The sequence below is a fragment of the Felis catus genome, chromosome D1, assembly GCF_018350175.1.
Source record: "Felis catus isolate Fca126 chromosome D1, F.catus_Fca126_mat1.0, whole genome shotgun sequence".
Lineage (NCBI taxonomy): Eukaryota > Metazoa > Chordata > Mammalia > Carnivora > Felidae > Felis > Felis catus.
The window spans coordinates 66,918-88,562 of NC_058377.1; the positions used below are offsets into that span (position 1 = coordinate 66,918).

At 42.8% G+C, this 21,645-nt stretch overlaps 1 long non-coding RNA gene across 5 annotated transcripts in view; it reads left to right on the forward strand.

The window, feature by feature from the left end:
• The first annotated feature begins 335 nt into the window (after nucleotides 1–335).
• Nucleotides 336–21,645, forward strand: part of LOC111559413 — a 31,984-nt gene continuing 10,674 nt past the window's right edge. Inside the window, exons 1-5 of one of the 5 annotated variants that reach the window (XR_006585826.1) lie at nucleotides 336–2,561; nucleotides 2,981–3,004; nucleotides 4,179–4,308; nucleotides 4,607–4,630; nucleotides 7,157–7,246. This is a non-coding gene — a long non-coding RNA (uncharacterized LOC111559413). Of the gene's footprint in view, nucleotides 2,562–2,980; nucleotides 3,005–4,178; nucleotides 4,631–7,156; nucleotides 7,247–21,645 lie in introns of all 5 variants that reach the window. The other 4 variants (XR_006585825.1, XR_006585823.1, XR_006585827.1 and 1 more) reach the window with 4 other exon arrangements.

Consider the following 21,645-nt stretch of genomic DNA (forward strand, 5'->3'; position numbering starts at 1 on the left):
ATTTTCACTTTCACAACTGAAGAAGTAGGCGTTTCTTAAGGTAAGGTTTATGGTTAGGATTAATGTTAGGTGTCCGTTAAGGTTTAGGGCATGGTGCACCCCCCTTGGTGTGGGATGGCTTCACGAATGTGTCCCATCTGCTTCCCTTTATCCGCGATGTAGCAGTGATATTCCTTTTAATTCAGATGTTTTCCTTGGCACCTGGATGTCTCTGAGTTAAGCGTCCCACTTCGTCTTGGTTCATGATCTCTCAGTTTCTGGTTTTGAGCCCTGGGTAGCTTCTGTGCTGATAGCTGGGAATCTGGAGCCTGCTTCAGATACTATCTGTCTCTCTCTCTCTCTCTCTCTCTCTGCCCATGCCCCACTTGTGTTCTTTGTGCCTTTCAAAAATTAATGTACCTAAAAGCATTTTCAATCCGATATTTCCTGGATGGCTCTTTTCACTTTCATTGCTGAAGAAGCAGGCGTCTGTCTCGTTCATTGTTCTTTTGTTATCTTTGGCATAGCTGACAACATATACGACATTTCCCCAGCCAGCATCGGGGATGCGCAGCATTTCTTCTACCAGCCGGACACCTCTCATCCACTGTAACACTGCATTCCTCTAGAGCATCCCACATGCTCTCGGAAACTGGACTGTAACTGTGGATGGTAGCAGTGTCCCATAGTCTTCTGATGGTATTTCAGGAGGTTCTTCATTCGCATCTTTGGTTACCTGAGTGTCTTCTGACATCTCTCATGTTTCCACTAGGCCGCTGCTATGATGCTCAACAGGGAACCTGAAGCACACTGGGATTCAGGAGCAGACCAACTACCACTTGGCTCCCACAAATGGTCGCCTTGGAACTCTTTATGGAAGAGGAGAAAACACCCACCACCACCGTTTCATAACCCTGCACCGAATGTGGAGACAACAATCACCCACCCCCAAAGGAAACTCTAGCAGGGTACATGTATCAAACCTAAGGTGTTGGTTATGTATTTTGGATCAATAAGTGAGGTTGTACTTTTGACTGGTAAGTGTACATCTAAATCCCTCAGAGGGGATGTTCTCTGAGGTCACCCCAACCTAAATTGTTGGCCCATGGGGAGATGTGTTGTCCCTACTGATTGTATTGATGTTGTCTCTGTAGGCCAGTGAATTAAAGCTCCATAGGGTCTTGTCCTGTTCTTGCCTCTTCACGGGAAGGTCCATTTCACCTATTGAAAAAGACAGCAAGGGAGTAGTGTTGGCACTATTAAATCTGACGTTTCATGAATGAGTCTTTTCACTTTCATGGCTGAAGAAGCAGCATCTCTTATGATGAGGGTTAGGGTTTGGATTATCCTGAGGATTAGGGTAAGGGTTAAGTCATGCTTGCACCCCCGTTTTGACAAGGGAGGAAGGTCACACCTGACCCCCGCCACCCTCCTTGTGGAAGGGTGTTCAGGCATGCAGCCTGCCTCCCCTCCACAAGGGAGTAGTGATGCCACTACTTAATGTGTTGTTTCATGAATGGCTCTTTTCCCTTTCACAGCTGAAGAAGCAGGCATTTCTTAAGGTAAGTGTTATGGTTAGGATTGCCGTTCATGGTTAGGGTAAGGGATAGGCCATGCCTGCACCCTCCCTTGGAGTGGGAGGGCGTTCACACATGAGCCACGCACCCCCTCATCTCGGGAGGGTGTTCACCAATAGGAACCAGTCCCCTTCAGCGGGGGGATGTTGATGTATGCGCCTGCACCCATCTCGTGTGCGAGGGTGTTCATGCATGGACACCACAACCCTTGGCGAGGGAGGGCATTTGTCCATGCACCATGCCCTCCTTGCCTCAGGAGGTGTTCACGCATGAGCACAGTGCCCCCTTGGCTTGAGAAGGTGTTCAGGTAGGTGCATGAACCTGCCCCCCAGCGTGGGAGGGGGTTCACGCATGTGCCCTCCCCCCTCAGGCGCTGGAGGGGTCACATGTGCACAGCACCACTAGTCAGCAAGGGAGTAGTGGTGCCACTATTAAATCTGACGTTTCATGGACGGCTGTTTTCACTTTCACAGCTGAAGAAGCATGCATCTCTTAAGGTCAGGGGTAGGGTTAGCATTACATTTAGGGGTTAAGATAAGAGCTAGGTCATGCTTGCTCTCCCCCCTCAGCACGGGAAGACTTCACGCATCACCCCACTATCCTGAGCAAGGGAGAGTGTTCACCTTTTCACCCCAATCCCTGAGAGTGGTAAAATATTGAAGCACGTGCTCCACTCCACTTCCTTTGGGGAGGGCTTTCACACATGCGTAGATCCCCCCTTCAGGACAGATTGTTCACATATGTGCATGACCACCTGTCGGGTCGGGAGGGTGTTCACTCATGGGCACACCCCACCTCTGCATGGGAGATGGTTCATGCATGTGTCTTGCTCACCTCTGCAGGGAGGGTTTTTACGCATGTGCACAGCCCCACCTTGGTGTGGGAGGAGGTCACCCATGCAGAGCGCCACCCTTCAATGAGGATATAGTGATGCCATTATTAAATGTGATGTTTCATGAATGGTTCTTTTCAATTTCACAGCTGAATTAGCAGACAACTCTTAAGGTAAGGGTCTGGGTTAGCATTACCATTAACGGTTAGGGTAAGGGTTAGGTCGTGCTTCCACACCCAACCCCTCGTCTCTAGAGTGTATTCACGCAATAGCACCGCCCCTCAATGTGGGAGAATATTCATGCATGTGTCCCGCCCCCTTCAGGGTGGGAGGGTGTTCACACATGTGCCCCATCCTCTTCAGCTTGGAAGTGCGTTCACGCATTCTCACATTTGCACCACCCGTCCCAAGGTGAGGGAGGGTGTTGACACATGTGCCCTGTCTCCCTCGGCATGGGAGGTGGTTCACACATGCTCCTCATCCCCTCGGTGATGGAGGGTGTCACCCATGAACAGTGCCACCCCTCGGAGAGGGAGTACTGTTGCCACTATCAAATGTGACCTTTCATCAATGATTCTTTTCACTTTCACAGCTGAAGAAGCATGCATCACTTAAGGTAAAGGTTAGGGTTAGCATTACATTTAGGCTTTAGGGTAAGAGTTAGGTCATGCTTGCTCCCCCCTCTGCACGAGAGGTGTTTCACTAATACTCCATGCCCCCCCGGCACAGATGGGTACAGCTCTCCGTCCGTGTAGAAGGGTGTTCTCACGCACAACCCTCCTTGTTGACAGAGGGTGTTTGTGCACGCACCCTGCCCCATTAATGCGGGAGTTTGTTCTCGTGTGTAAGGCCCCCCTCCTGGCGGAAGGGCGTTCACCCATGTGCACAATCCCCCCACTTTGGCATGGGAAGGTGTTGACCTATGTGATGTGACATGTCAGCATGGGGGAATATTCACGCATCTGCGCCGCCCCCTCTGCCCGGGAGGGTGTTCATGCATGCGCACAGCCACCAGTCAGTGAGGAAGGGTATTCATGCATGCGCACAACAACCCCTCCATGAAGGAGGGCAGTCACATATGCGCCACGCATCCCTCAACAAGGGAATGGTTCAAGCATGTGCCGCATACTCATTTGGCACGGGAGGGTGTTGACCTATGCACCTTACCCCCTCAGCGCTGGAGGGTGTTCATAGATGTGCACAGCCTCCATTGTGGCGGAAGTGTGAACCCCGGCTAGGGGAGGGATGCCATTCGCACGTAGGCCCCGCCCCATACCCCTGGGTGCTGTTCACACCTGTGCACAGCTCTCCCTACTGGCAGAAGAGTGTTCACACATGCACAAAACTCCTGTTCCAAGAGGTAGGGCGTTTCCACATGAGCCCAATCCCCATCAGTGAGGGAGGGCATGCATGCATGCTCCTTACCCACTACCACAGGAGGCTGTACAGGCATGCGCACAGCCCCCCCTACTGGTGTATGTTCATGCATGCACACAGCTCCCCTCAATGAGGGAAGGCATTTGCACATGCGCCCCCCTCCCCTGGGCAAGGAAGGGTGTTCAGGCATGCACAGAACCACCACCTCAGCCAGGGAGGTCGTTGGTGCATGCGCCCTGCCCCACGTAGCGCAGGAGGTGGTTCAGGCTTCCGCCTGGCCCCCTGTCAGCATGTGAGTCGGTCACCCATGCACAGCGCCACCCCTCAGGGAGGAAGTACTGATGTCACTATTGAATGTGACATGTTTCACATGAATGTGAATGTTTCATGAATGGTTCTTTTCACTTTCACAGCTGAAGAAACGCGGCCAGGGAGGGCGTTGATGTATGCTCCTCGCTCCCCTCGCCAGGATGCTGTTCACGCATGTGCAAAGTCCCCCCTCCTTGCCAAAGGGGGTTCAAGCATGCCCACAACCCCCGCTCTGTGAGGCAGACCATTTGTACAGGCACACAACCCTCCCTCAGCAAGGGACAGTGTTCATGCTTGGCCCCACTCACTTCGGTGGGAAGGGTGTTCACACATGCACATAACCCCCCTCAGCATTGGAGGGCGTTCAAAAATGTGCCCCACCCCACTTGACGCCAGAGGTGGTTCAGGATTCTGCCTTGCCCCTGGTTGGTGTGTGAGATGGTCACCCATGCACAGTGCCACCTTTTAGGGAGAGAGTAGTGGTGTCACTATTAAATGTGATATTTCACGAATGGTTCTTTCACTTTCACAGCTGAAGAAACACACATCTCTTAAGGTAAGTGTTAGGGTTGGCACTGACATAAGGGGTAGGGTAAGGCTTAGGTAGTACTTCCTCCACCCTGGGTATGAAAGGTTTTCAAGCATTAGCTTTCCCCCCCTTTGGACAGGAGGGGGTTAACACTTGCGCCCTCCCACATCAAGGGAGGGGGTCACCATTGCGCCACTGTCTCTGTGATGGAGGGGTGTCACTCATGTTCTTTCTCACACCTTGGCACGGGTGAGGATGATGCATGTGCCCCTTCTGCACCCCTTCATCGGCAATGTAGCCTTGATGTTCCTTTTAGGCCAGACGTATTTTGCACTGCCTCGGCCTCTCAGTGGGTTAAGTTTCCCATTTCAGGTCAAAGTCTCACGGATTGTGGTTTCAAACCCTTGCTTCACCTCTGTGCTGATGACTCTGAACATGGAGCCTGCTTCAAATACTGTGTCTCACTTTCTGTCTGCCCCTTCCCCACGTGTGTTCTGTCTGTCTGTCTGTCTGTCTGTCTGTCTGTCTGTCTCTCTCTCTCTCAAAAAAACAGTGAAGCTAAAAACATTTTAAAGCAGCTCCATCAGTCTACTTGTCTTCTTGCCCTATATCCACCTCTTCACGGGAAGGTCCATTTCACCGATTGGAAGAGACAGTAAAACCCTCGTGTGGCCATTCATATGAGTCACTATTTAGGAAACAAGTGATTATGCTACTTTTCCATGGTCAGGATACCATGGCCATTTCATGAATGTCCCTAGGCAGGCGGGGCCTCTAAAACTAGAAATGCTAGAGGTGATTTTACTGGTAAACAGGTGGGGTTTGTGTTCGCTGAGTTCCTTTTACTTCGTTTCATCTTTCCTTGATTGCCTATCTGTGTTGGGTCAACAATTGGTTTGATATTGACTTTACAGTTAGGTTATTTTTATCTCATGGTTAACTATCCATGGTTATCTGCTCTGATAGAGCTTAAGCAAGTACAAATATTTCGTGTTGCACATACTAGCATTAGTGTTTCCTGTGCACCTGCAGCTGTTTCTCTCGGCCCACGGGGAGCAATCACTTCCCATCCAGCACCACCTGCTTTGTCTTCCTATGCCTAGCAGTGGACGTGCCGGTGCCTGCAGAACTTCCCTTTGTTTCTCTGTCAGCTGAGTCTGAATGGGCTTCCTCTCCCACTCGTCCCTACTTCTCATCTCTTTAATGGATGACACACATCGCTGGAGGTCACAGTGAAGTCCCAAACTTCAGTATGTGGATTACGTGGCACCATTTTACAGTCTCACTTGATTACCCCCTTTCTTTAAAAATTACTTCCTTCCTCCTCCCACCGTCTGGGCCGCTGCTCACCAGTGTCTGTATTGGTAGGTCCTCGTCTTCTTCCTGTCCCCCATCTGCTTTCCACCCGCCCTTACTCTGGGGTGATCTCAGCCAGCCTCAGGCTTCTATATGCCAGCATCTGGGGCCTCTAAGTCTTTATGCACTGCCCACAGCTGTTCATGTCTCCAGACACCTGACTCCAGCTGTGCACCACACAGGTGCTACCCTCCCCAGACTCTGCTACCTCCCTATAGGTCTCTCCTAGTCCCCTCCCCTTTTTTACTGGGCTGCTGCCACACTGGCCCCTCCCTGTTCCCTGAGCTTGTCAGGCACATACTCCTGCTTCAGGTCTTTGCACTCACTTTGCCTCTCTCTGTCGGGGATATACTTCCACGTGTCAACAAGACATACTCCCTCATTTCCGTCATAACCTTGCTCTGACATCACCTGCTCAGTGGAGTCTCTGCTAGCTCTCTATGTAAAACTGAAAACTGTTCCTTCTCCAACCTGAACACCCCATATCCCTTTCCTGCATTCTTTTTCTTCCTGGCCCTTGGCACCATCTGTTTTTCTTTCTTGCTTGCTGGATGTCGCCTACTGCAGTCCCTGCCAGATTGTCGGCTCCATGGGGTCCAAAGACCAAACTAGCTTTGTTTAGGGCTGGTTCCTTAGGGCCCTCGAACAGTGCCCAACTCCTTCATAAGGCTCACACACCATTTGCTGAGCAAGTAAATATTAGTATTTCGTATTATTTTGCTGGGTCCGCCATCACAATGTACCACAGACTGGGTGGCTTAAGCAACAGAAATTGATTTATTTATTTTCTCACACTTCAGATCAAGGTGTGGCCAGGGTGGATGTCCTCTCTCCATGACTGGTGGATCGCCTCCTTCCCACTGTCTTCACGTGGTCTTCCTTCTGTGTGTGTAGTTGCCCACTCTCTTCCTATAGGACACCGGTTATCAGACTAGAGTCCCTCCCCACAAATGAGCTCATTCAACCTCCACTTTACCTTTCAAGATCTGGTATCCAAGTACAGTCCCATGGGTAGTTAGGACTTCAATGTATGGATTTTGGGGGCAAATCCATTCCATAACAGGTTTCTGTCTGTTGTACCTAGTCACTACCTACATGGGTTTTTTTTTCTCTATGCCCTTGTGCCCGTTATTTGCTCACACAGTGCTAATCCCAGTTTACCCTTAGCCCAAGTTATAACTCTATTTATTTGCATAGGCTTGCATCTTCCCTCTACCTCTATACTCCAAGTTCCTGGCTGGCACTGGAATTACATCTTTAGCATGGACATCATAACCTCCAGGTGAGGTAAGTATGATTATTTTCATTTTGAAAATCAACAATCTGAAGCTCAAAAGAGAGTAGGTCATGTTTCTGAGATCACAGTACTAGTAAGTGCTGTCCTTTGGTAAGTGTGTGTGTGTGTGTGTGTGTGTGTGTGTGTGTGTGTGTGTGTGTGTGTGTTCTTATGGGCTCCAAAGCCCACTTTCTTTCATCTACCATATGTCTCCAAGATGAACGGGGAAAAGCCATACTTCAGCCTGGTATAATATAAGCAATTGTACGTGTAAAGCTGGTGTAACAATTCAGGAAATGGGATTAAGTTTAGTATCTGAGTAATTATACCCACAGGTTGAATTTCAATCTCACATCCTTTTATTTTTTACTGCTGTAAATTCTGCTATCCTTAATGATTATATAAACGTATTCTTCCCTTTGCAGAATTTAGCCAGGAAGAATACTGAGTGAGTTTGTTTCCTTTGTAACAGGTCTGAATTATACAATGAATTCATAATGTCAAGATAATAGCTGTTATTTTTTCCTACAATATAGAGGAAAAGGTCATTGCCTTTGTTGTAAGAGTTTACCATGTGTTCTTGGTAACATGACTGAGCTGTATTGGTGAAAACCTGTCGTAGATTTTGAAAGTCAGTTATTTATAGTTAAGAGAGTATCGTTCTTTCTTTGGGTGCAGCTGATTGTTTGAAATAGAACTTAGGATTTGTCTGCATACATTGTCTATTTCAGAATGATCTTTGTTTTAAAAAGTATGTTATATTTGCATTCATGCAAGTTGTACCATCATTAAATTGACAGGAAAGCAGCTGTTAATCGTTGTCATTTGGACATGTAGATGGAAATCCTAAGGGTCATGGTGTGACTCCTTACATGTGTTGAGCTCTGGTTTCATTTGGCATTTCCAAACCATTGCCATGACCTTATGAATGTGGATCAAGTGGCCATATAATGGTTGTTTTAAATTGGCATCAGTGGTGTAGAGATGATTCTTAAGTTGTGTATGAGGAAGCTGTTGGTTTTCTGCTTCTATGTCTTCTATGATAAGCGCATCTTATCAAAATTACTTTTGTTCAAAGTCATTGCAACTTGTGAATGAGCTAAAGGCTTAGATAATAGTCAGTACTTTTGGAGTCTGATATTTGCAAATTTAAAATAGGTCTTCGGGTATCTGTGTGGCTCCGTTGGTTAATCTTCTGACTTTGGCACAGGTCATGATCTCACTGTTCATGACTTTGAGCTCCATGTTGGGCTCTGTGCTGGCAGCTGGGAGCCTGGAGCCTGATTGAGATTCTGTGTTCCCTCTCTCTGCCCCTCCCTGGCTCATGCTCTTTTTCTCTCTCTCAAATATAAACTTAAACATAGAAAATAGGTCTAGAATAAATCTGTATACTGTAACATATTTATAGTGACTGCTGATTGAAACAAAGAAATAGCCTGAAATTCCAAAAATACATTACTGTTGTTTCCCTAGGCTCCCATGAAATGCCAGGTTGACCATTAAGCTGAATACAAGCAGTAATCTTTTAGTAACTTGGAAGAGATAAGCATACTATCATAGCTAGTAAGGTTTAGTATATGTCGTTTTGGTAGACCTATTTTCTTTAATGATGAAAAAATTGATTTGAGGTCTCTTTTGTTTGGGTATTCAGGATTAAGAAAAGTTACCCAAGGCAAATGAATTAAGACCATTTAGAACTGACCTGGACTTAAACAGCCAGAGACTGGAGTCATGATAAAGATAGTCTGAACATGCCATTTCATCAAATAAAAAAAAATACAGCTCCTGAATGACAATCATCATGTTGGAGGAGAGTTTCTGGTGTTCCCTCCACAAATGGTGCATGATTTTCAGTCAAGGATACAGCCTCACTGACTGTACTTTTACTGACATGATGGTTCAGATACCAACCATGTTGTCTGTTGGGATTGTCTTTTATAAAACTGATATCCTTTCAGTTTTCAGCTTAATTAATATACTAAGGAGAAAAAAATGTTTCCCTCTTTCTGAAAAATAATCCCATTTGTATTTAGAGTTATCATTAAACATAGCATTTCTAAAAATGGTTAATAAATTGGAAGTCAATATAAATTTGCTTGTGAAGTTATCAAATGGAAAACTGTTGCCAAAGCAGTTATTTTATGTTTTATAGGAAAACTAATCTTTTACGTCCTTACTGCATTTATGTTATATCCTACTCACTTTTGTTTCATGCTATTTGTGTGTGTGTGTGTGTGTGTGTGTGTGTGTTTACAACTGAGTGAAATGTGCAATATTTGGTCATTTAAATAGATTCACTAATTTAGGCAAAGTCAGCCATAAACAAATGCAATATATTATGTCCAAAGTAGTCAAGCAGATTTTGCATCATGAGTAAAACTTGCTTTATCTTAAATGAATTTGCTTTTCTCTTTTCTTTTTAACAAGCCAAGTCAAAGGTGAATATATTCTTTCTGCTCACCTTGAGGCAGGGCAAGAGCAGATTTGTGTCAGAGTGCACTGTCCGTATTTATGAGAAACTAGGGAAATTAAGAAAGCCACTTAGGTACAAACCTTAGTGGGGACTCATGACTGACACCTTTTCAACAATATTCTGTTGGGATGTCTTTTATTAACTGGGTTAATTTTTTTAAATTTTTAGTTAATTTATTTTTTAAATTTACATCCAAGTTAGCATAATGTGGAACAATGATCTCAGTAGTAGATTACTTAAAGTCCCTTACCCATTTTGCACATCAGCCCTCCCACAGTCCTTCCAGTAACCCTGTTTATTCTCCACATTTAAAAGTTTTTTTTTAATGTTTTTGTCCCCCTCCATGTTTTTATATTTTTTTGCTTCCCATCCCTTATATTCATCTGTTTTGTATCTTAAAGTCCTCATATGAGTGAGGTACTATAATATTTTTCTTTCTCTGACTAAATTCGCTTAGCATACTACCCTCTAGTTCCATCCATGCAGGTTAAATGGCAACATTTTATTCTTTTGGATTGCTAAGCAATACTCTAGTGTGTGTGTGTGTGTGTGTGTGTGTGTGTGTGTGTGTGTGTGTGTGTTTATACACCACATCTTCTTTATACATTCATCCATCGATGGACATTTGGGTTTTTTCTATACTTTAGCTGTTGTTGATGGTGCTTCTATTACTTTCGGGTTCACCTTTCCCTTCAAAATAGCACATCTGTATCATTTGGATAAATACCTAGTAGTGAAACTGCTGGGTTGTAGGGTAGTCCTCTTTTTAATTTTGTGAAAAACCTACCTACTGGTTTCCAGAGTGACTGTGCCAGTTTTCATTCCCACCAGCAGTGCAAGGCTTTCTCCGCTTCCTCGCCAACATCTGTTGTTGCGTGAGTTGTTAGTGTTAGCCATTCTCACAGGGGTGAGGTGTTATCTCATTGTGTTTTTGATTTGTACTTCCATGATGATGAGTGATGTTGAGCATTTTTTCATGTTTCATTTGGCCATCTGGATGTCATCCTTGGAAAGTGTTTTCTCATGTCTTGGCTCATTTCTACACTGGATAACTTGTTTTTTGGGTATTGAGTTCGATATGTTCTTTATAGATTTTGCATACTAATCCTTTATCTCATATGTCGTTTGCAAATATCTTCTCCCATTCTGTTGGTTGCCTTTTAGTTTTGCTGATTGTTTCCTTCACTGTGCAGAAGCTTTTTATTTTGATGAGGTCCTAATCGTTCATTTTTGCTTTTGTTTCCATTGCCTCTGGAGACTTGTTGACTAAGAAGTTGTGGAAGCAAACATCAAAGAGGTTTCTGCTAGCTTTCTCCTCGAGGGTTTTGATGGCTTCCTATGTTCAATTTAGGTCTTTCATCCATTTTGAGTGTCTTTCGTCCATTTTGAGTGTGAGAAAGTGGTCCAGACTCATTCTTCTGTATGTCGCTGTCCAGTTTTCCCAGCACTCTTGCTGAGGAGACTGTATTTATTCCATTGGATATTCTATCCTTTTTGTCAAAGATTAGTTGGCCGTACGTTTCTGGGTCCATTTATGTGTTCGTATTCTCTTCCACTCATCTGAGTGTCTGTTCTTGTGCCAAGAGCATACTGTCTTGGTGATTACTGCTTTGTAATACAGCTTGAAGTCCAGGATTGTGATGCCTCCTACTTTGGTTTTCTTTTTCAAGATAGCTTTGGCTATTCAGGGTCTTTTCTGGTTCCATACAAATTGTAGGATTCTTTGTTGTAGCTCTGTGAAGAATGATGGTGTTATTTTGATAGGTATTGTGCTGACTATGTAGATTGTTCTGGGTACTATTGACATTTTAACAATATTTGTTCTTCCTGTCCAGGAGCATGCAATATTTGTCTTTTCTGTGTGTTTGCCATCTGCAATTCCTTTCATAAGTTTTCTATAGTTTTCAGTGTATAGGTTTTTCAACTATTTGGTTAGATTTATTCCTAGGTATTTTATGGGTTTTGGTGCAATTTTAAATGGGATCGATTCCCTGATCCCTCTTTCTCTTGCTTCATTGTTGGTGTGTAGGAATATAAGTGATTTCTGTGCATTGATTTTATATCCTGCCAGTTTGCTAAATTCCTGTATTATTTCTAGCAGTTTTTTGTTGGACTATGGTGGGTTTTCCACATAGAGTTTCATGCCATGTATGAAGAGTGAAAGGTTGAGCTCCTCCTGGACGATTTGGATGCCTTTTATTTCTTTGTGTTGTTTGATTGCTGAGGCTAAGACTTCCAATATTATGTTGAATGCCAGTGGCGAGAGTGGATATCCTTGTCTTGTTCCTGACCTTAGGAGGAAAGCTCTCAGCTTTGCTCCTTTGAGGATGATATTAGCTTTGGGTCTTTCATATATGCCTTTTATGATCTCGAGGTGTGATCCTTCTATCCCTACGTTCTTGAGGGATTTTATCAAGAAAGGATGCTGTATTTTGTCAAATGCTTTCTCTGCATCTATTGAGAGGATCATGTGGTTCTTGTCCTTTCTTTTATCGATGTGATAAGTCACATTGATTGTTTTGTGGATATTGAACCCGATTTGCATTCCAGGTATTAATCCCACTTGGTCGTGGTGAGTAACGTTTAAATGTATTGTTGGATCTGGTTGGTTCATATCTTGTGGAAGATTTTTGTATCCATGTTCATTATGAAAATTTGTGTATACTTCTCCTTTTTAGTGGGTCTTTTTCTGGTTTTGGAATCAAGGTAATGCTGGGTTCAGAGAAAATATTTGGAAGTTTTCCTTCCATTTCTTTTTTTGGGACAGCTTCAAGAGCATAGGTGTTAACTCTTCCTTAAATGTTTGGTAGAATTCCCCTGGAAAGCCATCTGGTCCTAGGCTCTTTTTCTTGGGAAATTTTTGATTACTAATTCAATGTCTTTACTGGTTATGGGTCTGTTCAAATTTTCTATTTCATCCTGTTTCAGTTTTGTTAGTTTATATATTTCTAGGAATTTGTCTCTTTCTTCCAGATTGTCCATTTTATTGGCATATATTTGCTGATAATATTCTCTTATTATTTGTATTTCTGCTGTGTTGGTTGTGACCTATCCTCTTTCATTCGTGATTTTATTTCTTTGGGTCCTTTCCTTTTTCTTTTTGATCCAACTGGCTAGTGGTTTATCAATGTTATTAATTATTTCAAAGCACAAGCTTCTGGTTTCATTGATCTATTCTACTCTTTTGTGTGTGGGTGGAGGGGGGTTATTTGTTTTTTTTTTTTTTTTCTGTGTGCGTTTTTGTTTTTGTCTTCAGTTTCGATAGCATTGATTTTTGCTGTAATCTTTATCATTTCTTGTCTTCTGCTGGTTTTGGTTTTATTTCTTGTTCTCTTTCCAGCTCTTTAAGATATAAAGTTGGGCTGTGTATCTGAGACTTTCTTACCTCTTTTGGAAGGCCTGGATTGCTATAAACTTCCTCTTATGACTACCTTTGCTGAATCCCAGAGGTTTAGGGGTGTGGTGTTATCTATTTCGTTGGCTTCCATGTACTTTTTAATTTTCTTTTTAACTTCTTGGTTCACCCATTCATTCCTTTTTTTTAATTTTATTTTTTATGTTTTAAAATTTACATCCAAATTAGTTAGCATATAGTGCAACAATGATTTCATGAGAATATTCCTTAATGCCCCTTGCCCATTTAGCCCAACCCCCTCCCACATCCCATCCAGTAACATTCTGTCTGTCCTACATAGTTATGAGTCCATTCTGTTTTGTCCCCTCACTGTTTTTATTTTATTTTTGTTTCCCTTCCCTTATGTTCATATGTTTTGTCTCTTAAAGTCCTCATGTGAGTGAAGTCATATGATTTTTGTCTTTCTCTAATTTCACTTAACATAATACCCTACAGTTCTAACCACGTAGTTGCAAATGGCAAGATTTCAGTCTTTTTGATATATATATATATATATATATATATATATATATATATATCACATATATATATATATACATACATATACATATATCACTTATATGTATAAGTGATGTATATCACTTATACATAAAATATATATATATATATATATATCTCACATATATATACACATATATATATATCACATATGTATAAGTGATATATATCACTTATACATATCTATATCTATATCTATATCTATATCTATATATATATATCACTTCTTTATCCATTCTTCCATTGGTGGACATTTGGGCTCTTTCCATACTTTGGCTATTGTTGATAGTGCTGCTATAATCATGGGGGTGGTGCATGTGTCCCTTCAAAACAGCACACCTGTATCCCTTCAATAAATGCCTAGCAGTGCAATTGTTGGGTCGTAGGGTAGTTCTGTTTTTAGTTTTTTGAGGAAACTCCATACTGTTTACAGAGTGGCTGCACCAGCTTGTATTACACCATTCATTCTTTAGTAGTATGTTCTTTTGTCTCCAAGTGTTTGTTATCTTTCCAAATTTTTTCTTGTGGTTGATTTTGAGTTTCATACCATTGTGGTCTGATAATATGCACGGTATGATCTCGAACTTTTTGTACTTGTTGAGGGCTTATTTGTTTTCCAGTATGATATCTATTCTGCAGACGTTCCATGTGTCCTGGAGAAGAATGTACATTCTGCTGCTTTAGGATGAAATGTTCTGAATATAACTGTTAAGTCCATCTGGTCCAGTGTCTCACTCAAATCCATTGTTTGTTGATTTTCTGTTTAAATGATCTTTCTGTTGTCATAATGGGGTGTTGAAGTCCCATACTATTATGGTTTTATTATCAATGAGCTTCTTTATATTTGTGATTAATTGATTTATATCTTTGGGTTCTTTCACATTGGGAGCATAAATGTTTACAATTGTTAAGTCTTGGTGGGTAGACCCCCTCAATTAAGATACAACACACTTATTCATCTCTTGTTACAGTCTTTATTTTGAAGTCTAGATTGTCTGATATGAGTAAGGCTACTCTGTCTTTCTTTGGCTATCATTAGCATGATAGATGGTTCTGCAGCCCCTTAATTTCAATCTGAAGGTGTGTTTAGGTCTAATATGGGTCTCTTGTAAACAGCGTATAGATGGATCTTGTTTTTTTCCCCACCCTGTTACCTTGTGTCTTTTGATTGGAGCATCTATGCCGTTGACGTTTAGAGTGAGTACTCACAGATATGAGATTATTGCCATTATGTGTCTTGTAGCGTTGGATTTTGTGGTGGTATTTGTTTGTGCTATCCAGTCTTTGGTACTTTTGGTGTTTTTTTATTCTTTTTTTTTTAATCTTTTCTCCCCTCAGGGAGCCCCCCTGAAAATTCCTCGAGGAATTGCTTAGTGGTCACGAACTCCTTTAAGTTTTATTTGTCTGGGAAACTTTTAATCCGTCCTTCTATTTTGAACGAGAGATTTGCTGGATAAGGAATTCTTGGCTGCATAGTTTTCTGATTCAGCACATTGAGTATATCTTGCCACTCCTTTCTGGCCTGCCAAGCCTCTGTTGGTAGGTCTGCTGCAAACCTGATCTTTGTTGTCTTCCCTTGTTGGTTTAAGGACTTTTTTCCCTTGCTGCATTCATGATTCTTTCCTTGCCTGAGTATTTTGTGAATTTGAATATGATATTCCTTTTACTGGTGGAATTTTGTGGAATCTTATGAGAGTCCTCTGTGCTTCCTGGACTTTAATGTCTGTGCCTTTTCCTAGGTAATATATATATATATATATATATATATATATATATATATATATATCCGCTATGATTTGGTGACTTAACACTTCTACCCCTTTGTCTCTCTCTTCATCTTCTGGGAGCCCTATGATTCTGATGTTGTCCTTTTTAATGAGACATGGTTAGGTGTAGGTTGAGGGTTATGGTTAGGGTTAGACTAGGACCCAGGATGCTCCAGCCACTGAAACCCCAACAATGCACTTGTCTCCATGAAGGGCTGAGTGGAGTACACAAGGGAGGGTACCAGTAAGGATTAGTCTTTGGGTTCCAAGATCAGACAACTGTACGGGACGTTCTTTTTTTTTTTTTTTTAATTTTTATATATATGAAATTTATTCACAAATTGGTTTCCATACAACACCCAGTGCTCATCCCAAAAGGTGCCCTCCTCAATACCTATCACCCACCCTCCCCTCCCTCCCACCCCCCATCAACCCTCAGTTTGTTCTCAGTTTTTAACAGTCTCTTATGCTTTGGCTCTCTCCCACTCTAACGTCTTTTTTTTTTTTTCCTTCCCCTCCCCCATGGGTTCCTGTTAAGTTTCTCAGGATCCACATAAGAGTGAAACCATATGGTATCTGTCTTTCTCTGTATGGCTTATTTCACTTAGCATCACACTCTCCAGTTCCATCCACGTTGCTACAAAAGGCCATATTTCGTTTTTTCTCATTGCCACGTAGTACTCCATTGTGTATATAAACCACAATTTCTTTATCCATTCATCAGTTGATGGACATTTAGGCTCTTTCCATAATTTGGCTATTGTTGAGAGTGCTGCTATGAATATTAGGGTACAAGTGGCCCTATGCATCAGTACTCCTGTATCCCTTGGATAAATTCCTAGCAGTGCTATTGCTGGGTCATAGGGTAGGTCTATTTTTAATTTTCTGAGGAACCTCCACACTGCTTTCCAGAGCGGCTGCACCAATTTGCATTCCCACCAACAGTGCAAGAGGGTTCCCGTTTCTCCACATCCTCTCCAGCATCTATAGTCTCCTGATTTGTTCATTTTGGCCACTCTGACTGGCGTGAGGTGATACCTGAGTGTGGTTTTGATTTGTATTTCCCTGATAAGGAGCGACGCTGAACATCTTTTCATGTGCCTGTTGGCCATCCGGATGTCTTCTTTAGAGAAGTGTTTATTCATGTTTTCTGCCCATTTCTTCACTGGGTTATTTGTTTTTCGGGTGTGGAGTTTGGTGAGCTCTTTATAGATTTTGGATACTAGCCCTTTGTCCGATATGTCATTTGCGAATATCTTTTCCCATTCCGTTGGTTGTCTTTTAGTTTTGTTGGTTGTTTCCTTTGCTGTGCAGAAGCTTTTTATCTTCATAAGGTCCCAGTAATTCACTTTTGCTTTTAATTCCCTTGCCTTTGGGGATGTGTCGAGTAAGAGATTGCTACGGCTGAGGTCAGAGAGGTCTTTTCCTGCTTTCTCCTCTAAGATTTTGATGGTTTCCTGTCTCACATTTAGGTCCTTTATCCATTTGGAGTTTATTTTTGTGAATGGTGTGAGAAAGTGGTCTAGTTTCAACCTTCTGCATGTTGCTGCCCAGTTCTCCCAGCACCATTTGTTAAAGAGGCTGTCTTTTTTCCATTGGATGTTCTTTCCTGCTTTGTCAAAGATGAGTTGGCCATACGTTTGTGGGTCTAGTTCTGGGGTTTCTATTCTATTCCATTGGTCTATGTGTCTGTTTTTGTGCCAGTACCATGCTGTCTTGATGATGACAGCTTTGTAGTAGAGGCTAAAGTCTGGGATTGTGATGCCTCCTGCTTTGGTCTTCTTCTTCAAAATTACTTTGGCTATTCAGGGCCTTTTGTGGTTCCATATGAATTTTAGGATTGCTTGTTCTAGTTTCGAGAAGAATGCTGGTGCAATTTTGATTGGGATTGCATTGAATGTGTAGATAGCTTTGGGTAGTATTGACATTTTGACAATATTTATTTTTCCAATCCATGAGCAGGGAATGTCTTTCCATTTCTTTAAATCTTCTTCAATTTCCTTCATAAGCTTTCTATAGTTTTCAGCATACAGATCCTTTACATCTTTGGTTAGATTTATTCCTAGGTATTTTATGCTTCTTGGTGCAATTGTGAATGGGATCAGTTTCTTTATTTGTCTTTCTGTTGCTTCATTGTTAGTGTATAAGAATGCAACTGATTTCTGTACATTGATTTTGTATCCTGCAACTTTGCTGAATTCCTGTATCAGTTCTAGCAGACTTTTGGTGGAGTCTATCGGATTTTCCATGTATAATATCATGTCATCTGCAAAAAGCAAAAGCTTGACTTCATCTTTGCCAATTTTGATGCCTTTGATTTCCTTTTGTTGTCTGATTGCTGATGCTAGAACTTCCAGCACTATGTTAAACAGCAGCGGTGAGAGTGGGCATCCCTGTCGTGTTCCTGATCTCAGGGAAAAAGCTCTCAGTTTTTCCCCGTTGAGGATGATGTTAGCTGTGGGCTTTTCATAAATGGCTTTTATGATCTTTAAGTATGTTCCTTCTATCCCGACTTTCTCAAGGGTTTTTATTAAGAAAGGGTGCTGGATTTTGTCAAAGGCCTTTTCTGCATCGATTGACAGGATCATATGGTTCTTCTCTTTTTTTTTGTTAATGTGATGTATCACGTTGATTGATTAGCGAATGTTGAACCAGCCCTGCATCCCAGGAATGAATCCCACTTGATCATGGTGAATAATTCTTTTTATATGCTGTTGAATTCGATTTGCTAGTATCTTATTGAGAATTTTTGCATCCATATTCATCAGGGATATTGACCTGTAGTTCTCTTTTTTTACTGGGTCTCTGTCTGGTTTAGGAATCAAAGTAATACTGGCTTCATAGAAGGAGTCTGGAAGTTTTCCTTCCCTTTCTATTTCTTGGAATAGCTTGAGAAGGATAGGTATTATCTCTGCTTTAAACGTCTGGTAGAACTCCCCTGGGAAGCCATCTGGTCCTGGACTCTTATTTGTTGGGAGATTTTTGATAACCGATTCAATTTCTTCGCTGGTTATGGGTCTGTTCAAGCTTTCTATTTCCTCCTGGTTGAGTTTTGGAAGAGTGTGGGTGTTCAGGAATTTGTCCATTTCTTCCAGGTTGTCCAATTTGTTGGCATATAATTTTTCATAGTATTCCCTGATAATTGTTTGTATCTCTGAGGGATTGGTTGTAATAATTCCATTTTCATTCATGATTTTATCTATTTGGGTCATCTCCCTTTTCTTTTTGAGAAGCCTGGCTAGAGGTTTGTCAATTTTGTTTATTTTTTCAAAAAACCAACTCTTGGTTTCGTTGATCTGCTCTACAGTTTTTTTAGATTCTATATTGTTTATTTCTGCTCTGATCTTTATTATTTCTCTTCTTCTGCTGGGTTTAGGCTGCCTTTGCTGTTCTGCTTCTAGTTCCTTTAGGTGTGCTGTTAGATTTTGTATTTGGGATTTTTCTTGTTTCTTGAGATAGGCCTGGATTGCAATGTATTTTCCTCTCAGGACTGCCTTCGCTGCGTCCCAAAGCGTTTGGATTGTTGTATTTTCATTTTCATTTGTTTCCATATATTTTTTAATTTCTTCTCTAATTGCCTGGTTGACCCACTCATTCGTTAGTAGGGTGTTCTTTAACCTCCATGCTTTTGGAGGTTTTCCAGACTTTTTTCTGTGGTTGATTTCAAGCTTCATATTATTGTGGTCTGAAAGTATGCATGGTATAATATCAATTCTTGTAAACTTATGAAGGGCTGTTTTGTGACCCAGTATATGATCTATCTTGGAGAATGTTCCATGTGCACTCGAGAAGAAAGTATATTCTGTTGCTTTGGGATGTAGAGTTCTAAATATATCTGTCAAGTCCATCTGATCCAATGTCTCATTCAGGGCCCTTGTTTCTTTATTGACCATGTGTCTAGATGATCTATCCATTTCTGTAAGTGGGGTGTTAAAGTCCCCTGCAATTACCACATTCTTATCAATAAGGTTGCTTATGTTTATGAGTAATTGTTTTATATATTTGGGGGCTCCGGTATTCGGCGCATAGACATTTATAATTGTTAGCTCTTCCTGATGGATAGACCCTGTAACTATTATATAATGTCCTTCTTCATCTCTTGTTACAGCCTTTAATTTAAAGTCTAGTTTGTCTGATATAAGTATGGCTACTCCAGCTTTCTTTTGGCTTCCAGTCGCATGATAAATAGTTCTCCATCCCCTCACTCTCAATCTAAAGGTGTCCTCAGGTCTAAAATGAGTCTCTTGTAGACAGCAAATAGATGGGTCTTGTTTTTTTATCCATTCTGATACCCTATGTCTTTTGGTTGGCGCATTTAATCCATTTACATTCAGTGTTATTATAGAAAGATACGGGTTTAGAGTCATTGTGATGTCTGTATGTTTTATGCTTGTAGTGATGTCTCTGGGACTTTGTCTCACAGGGTCTCCCTTAGGATCTCTTGTAGGGCTGGTTTAGTGGTGACAAATTCCTTCAGTTTTTGTTTGTTTGGGAAGACCTTTATCTCTCCTTCTATTCTAAATGACAGACTTGCTGGATAAAGGATTCTTGGCTGCATATTTTTTCTGTCTAGCACCCTGAAAATCTCGTGCCAATTCTTTCTGGCCTGCCAAGTTTCAAAAGAGAGATCAGTCACGAGTCTTATAGGTCTCCCTTTATATGTGAGGGCACGTTTACCCCTTGCTGCTTTCAGAATTTTCTCTTTATCCTTGTATTTTGCCAGTTTCACTATGATATGTCGTGCAGAAGATCGATTCAAGTTACGTCTGAAGGGAGTTCTCTGTGCCTCTTGGATTTCAATGCCTTTTTCCTTCCCCAGTTCAGGGAAGTTCTCAGCTATTATTTCTTCAAGTACCCCTTCAGCACCTTTCCCTCTCTCTTCCTCCTCTGGGATACCAATTATGCGTATATTATTTCTTTTTAGTGTATCACTTAGTTCTCTAATTTTCCCCTCATACTCCTGGATTTTTTTATCTCTCTTTTTCTCAGCTTCCTCTTTTTCCATAACTTTATCTTCTAGTTCACCTATTCTCTCCTCTGCCTCTTCAAGCCGAGCTGTGGTGGTTTCCATTTTGTTATGCATTTCGTTTAAAGCGTTTTTCAACTCCTCGTGACTGTTCCTTAGTCCCTTGATCTCTGTAGCAAGAGATTCTCTGCTGTCCTGTATACTGTTTTCAAGCCCAGCGATTAATTTTATGACTATTATTCTAAATTCACTTTCTGTTATATTATTTAAATCCTTTTTGATCAGCTCATTAGCTGTTGTTATTTCCTGGAGATTCTTCTGAGGGGAAATCTTCCGCTTGGTCATTTTGGATAGTCCCTGGCGTGGTGAGGACCTGCAGGGCACTTCCCCTGTGCTGTGGTGTATAACTGGAGTTGGTGGGCGGGGCCGCAGTCAGACCTGATGTCTGCCCCCAGCCCACCGCTGGTGCCACAGTCCGACTGGTGTGTGCCTTCTCTTCCCCTCTCCTAGGGGCGGGATTCACTGTGGGGTGGTGTGGCCCGTCTGGGCTACTTGCACACTGCCAGGCTTGTGATGCTGGGGATCTGGCGTATTAGCTGGGGTGGGTAGGCAAGGTGCAGAGGGGCAGGAGGGGCAGGCTTAGATTGCTTCTCCTTAGGTGATCCACTTCAGGAGGGGCCCTGTGGCAGCGGTAGGGAGTCAGATCCGCTGCCAGAGGTTTGGCTCTGCAGAAGCACAGAGTTGGGTGTTTGCGCGGAGCGAGCAAGTTCCCTGGCAGGAACTGGTTCTCTTTGGGATTTTGGCTGGGGGATGGGCGGGGGAGATGGCGCTGGCGAGCGCCTTTGTTCCCCGCCAAACTGAGCTCTGTCGTCCGGGGGCTCAGCAGCTCTCCCTCCCTTTGTCCTCCAGCCTTCCTGCTTTCCGAGCAGAGCTGCTAACTTATGTCCTCCCAGACGCTAAGTCGCGCTTGTTGTCGGAACACAGTCCGTCAGGCCCCTCCGCTTTTGCCAGCCAGACTCGGGGGCTCTGCTTGGCCGGTGAGCCGCCCCTCCGCCCCGGCTCCCTCCCGCCAGTCCGTGGAGCGCGCACCGCCTCGCCGCCCTTCCTACCCTCTTCCGTGGGCCTCTCGTCTGCGTTTGGCTCCAGCGACTCCGTTCTGCTAATCCTCTGGCGGTTTTCTGGGTTATTTAGGCAGGTGTAGGTGGAATCTAAGTGATCAGCAGGACGTGCGGTGAGCCCAGCGTCCTCCTAAGCCGCCATCTTGCCGGAACTCTCTGTACGGGACGTTCTTT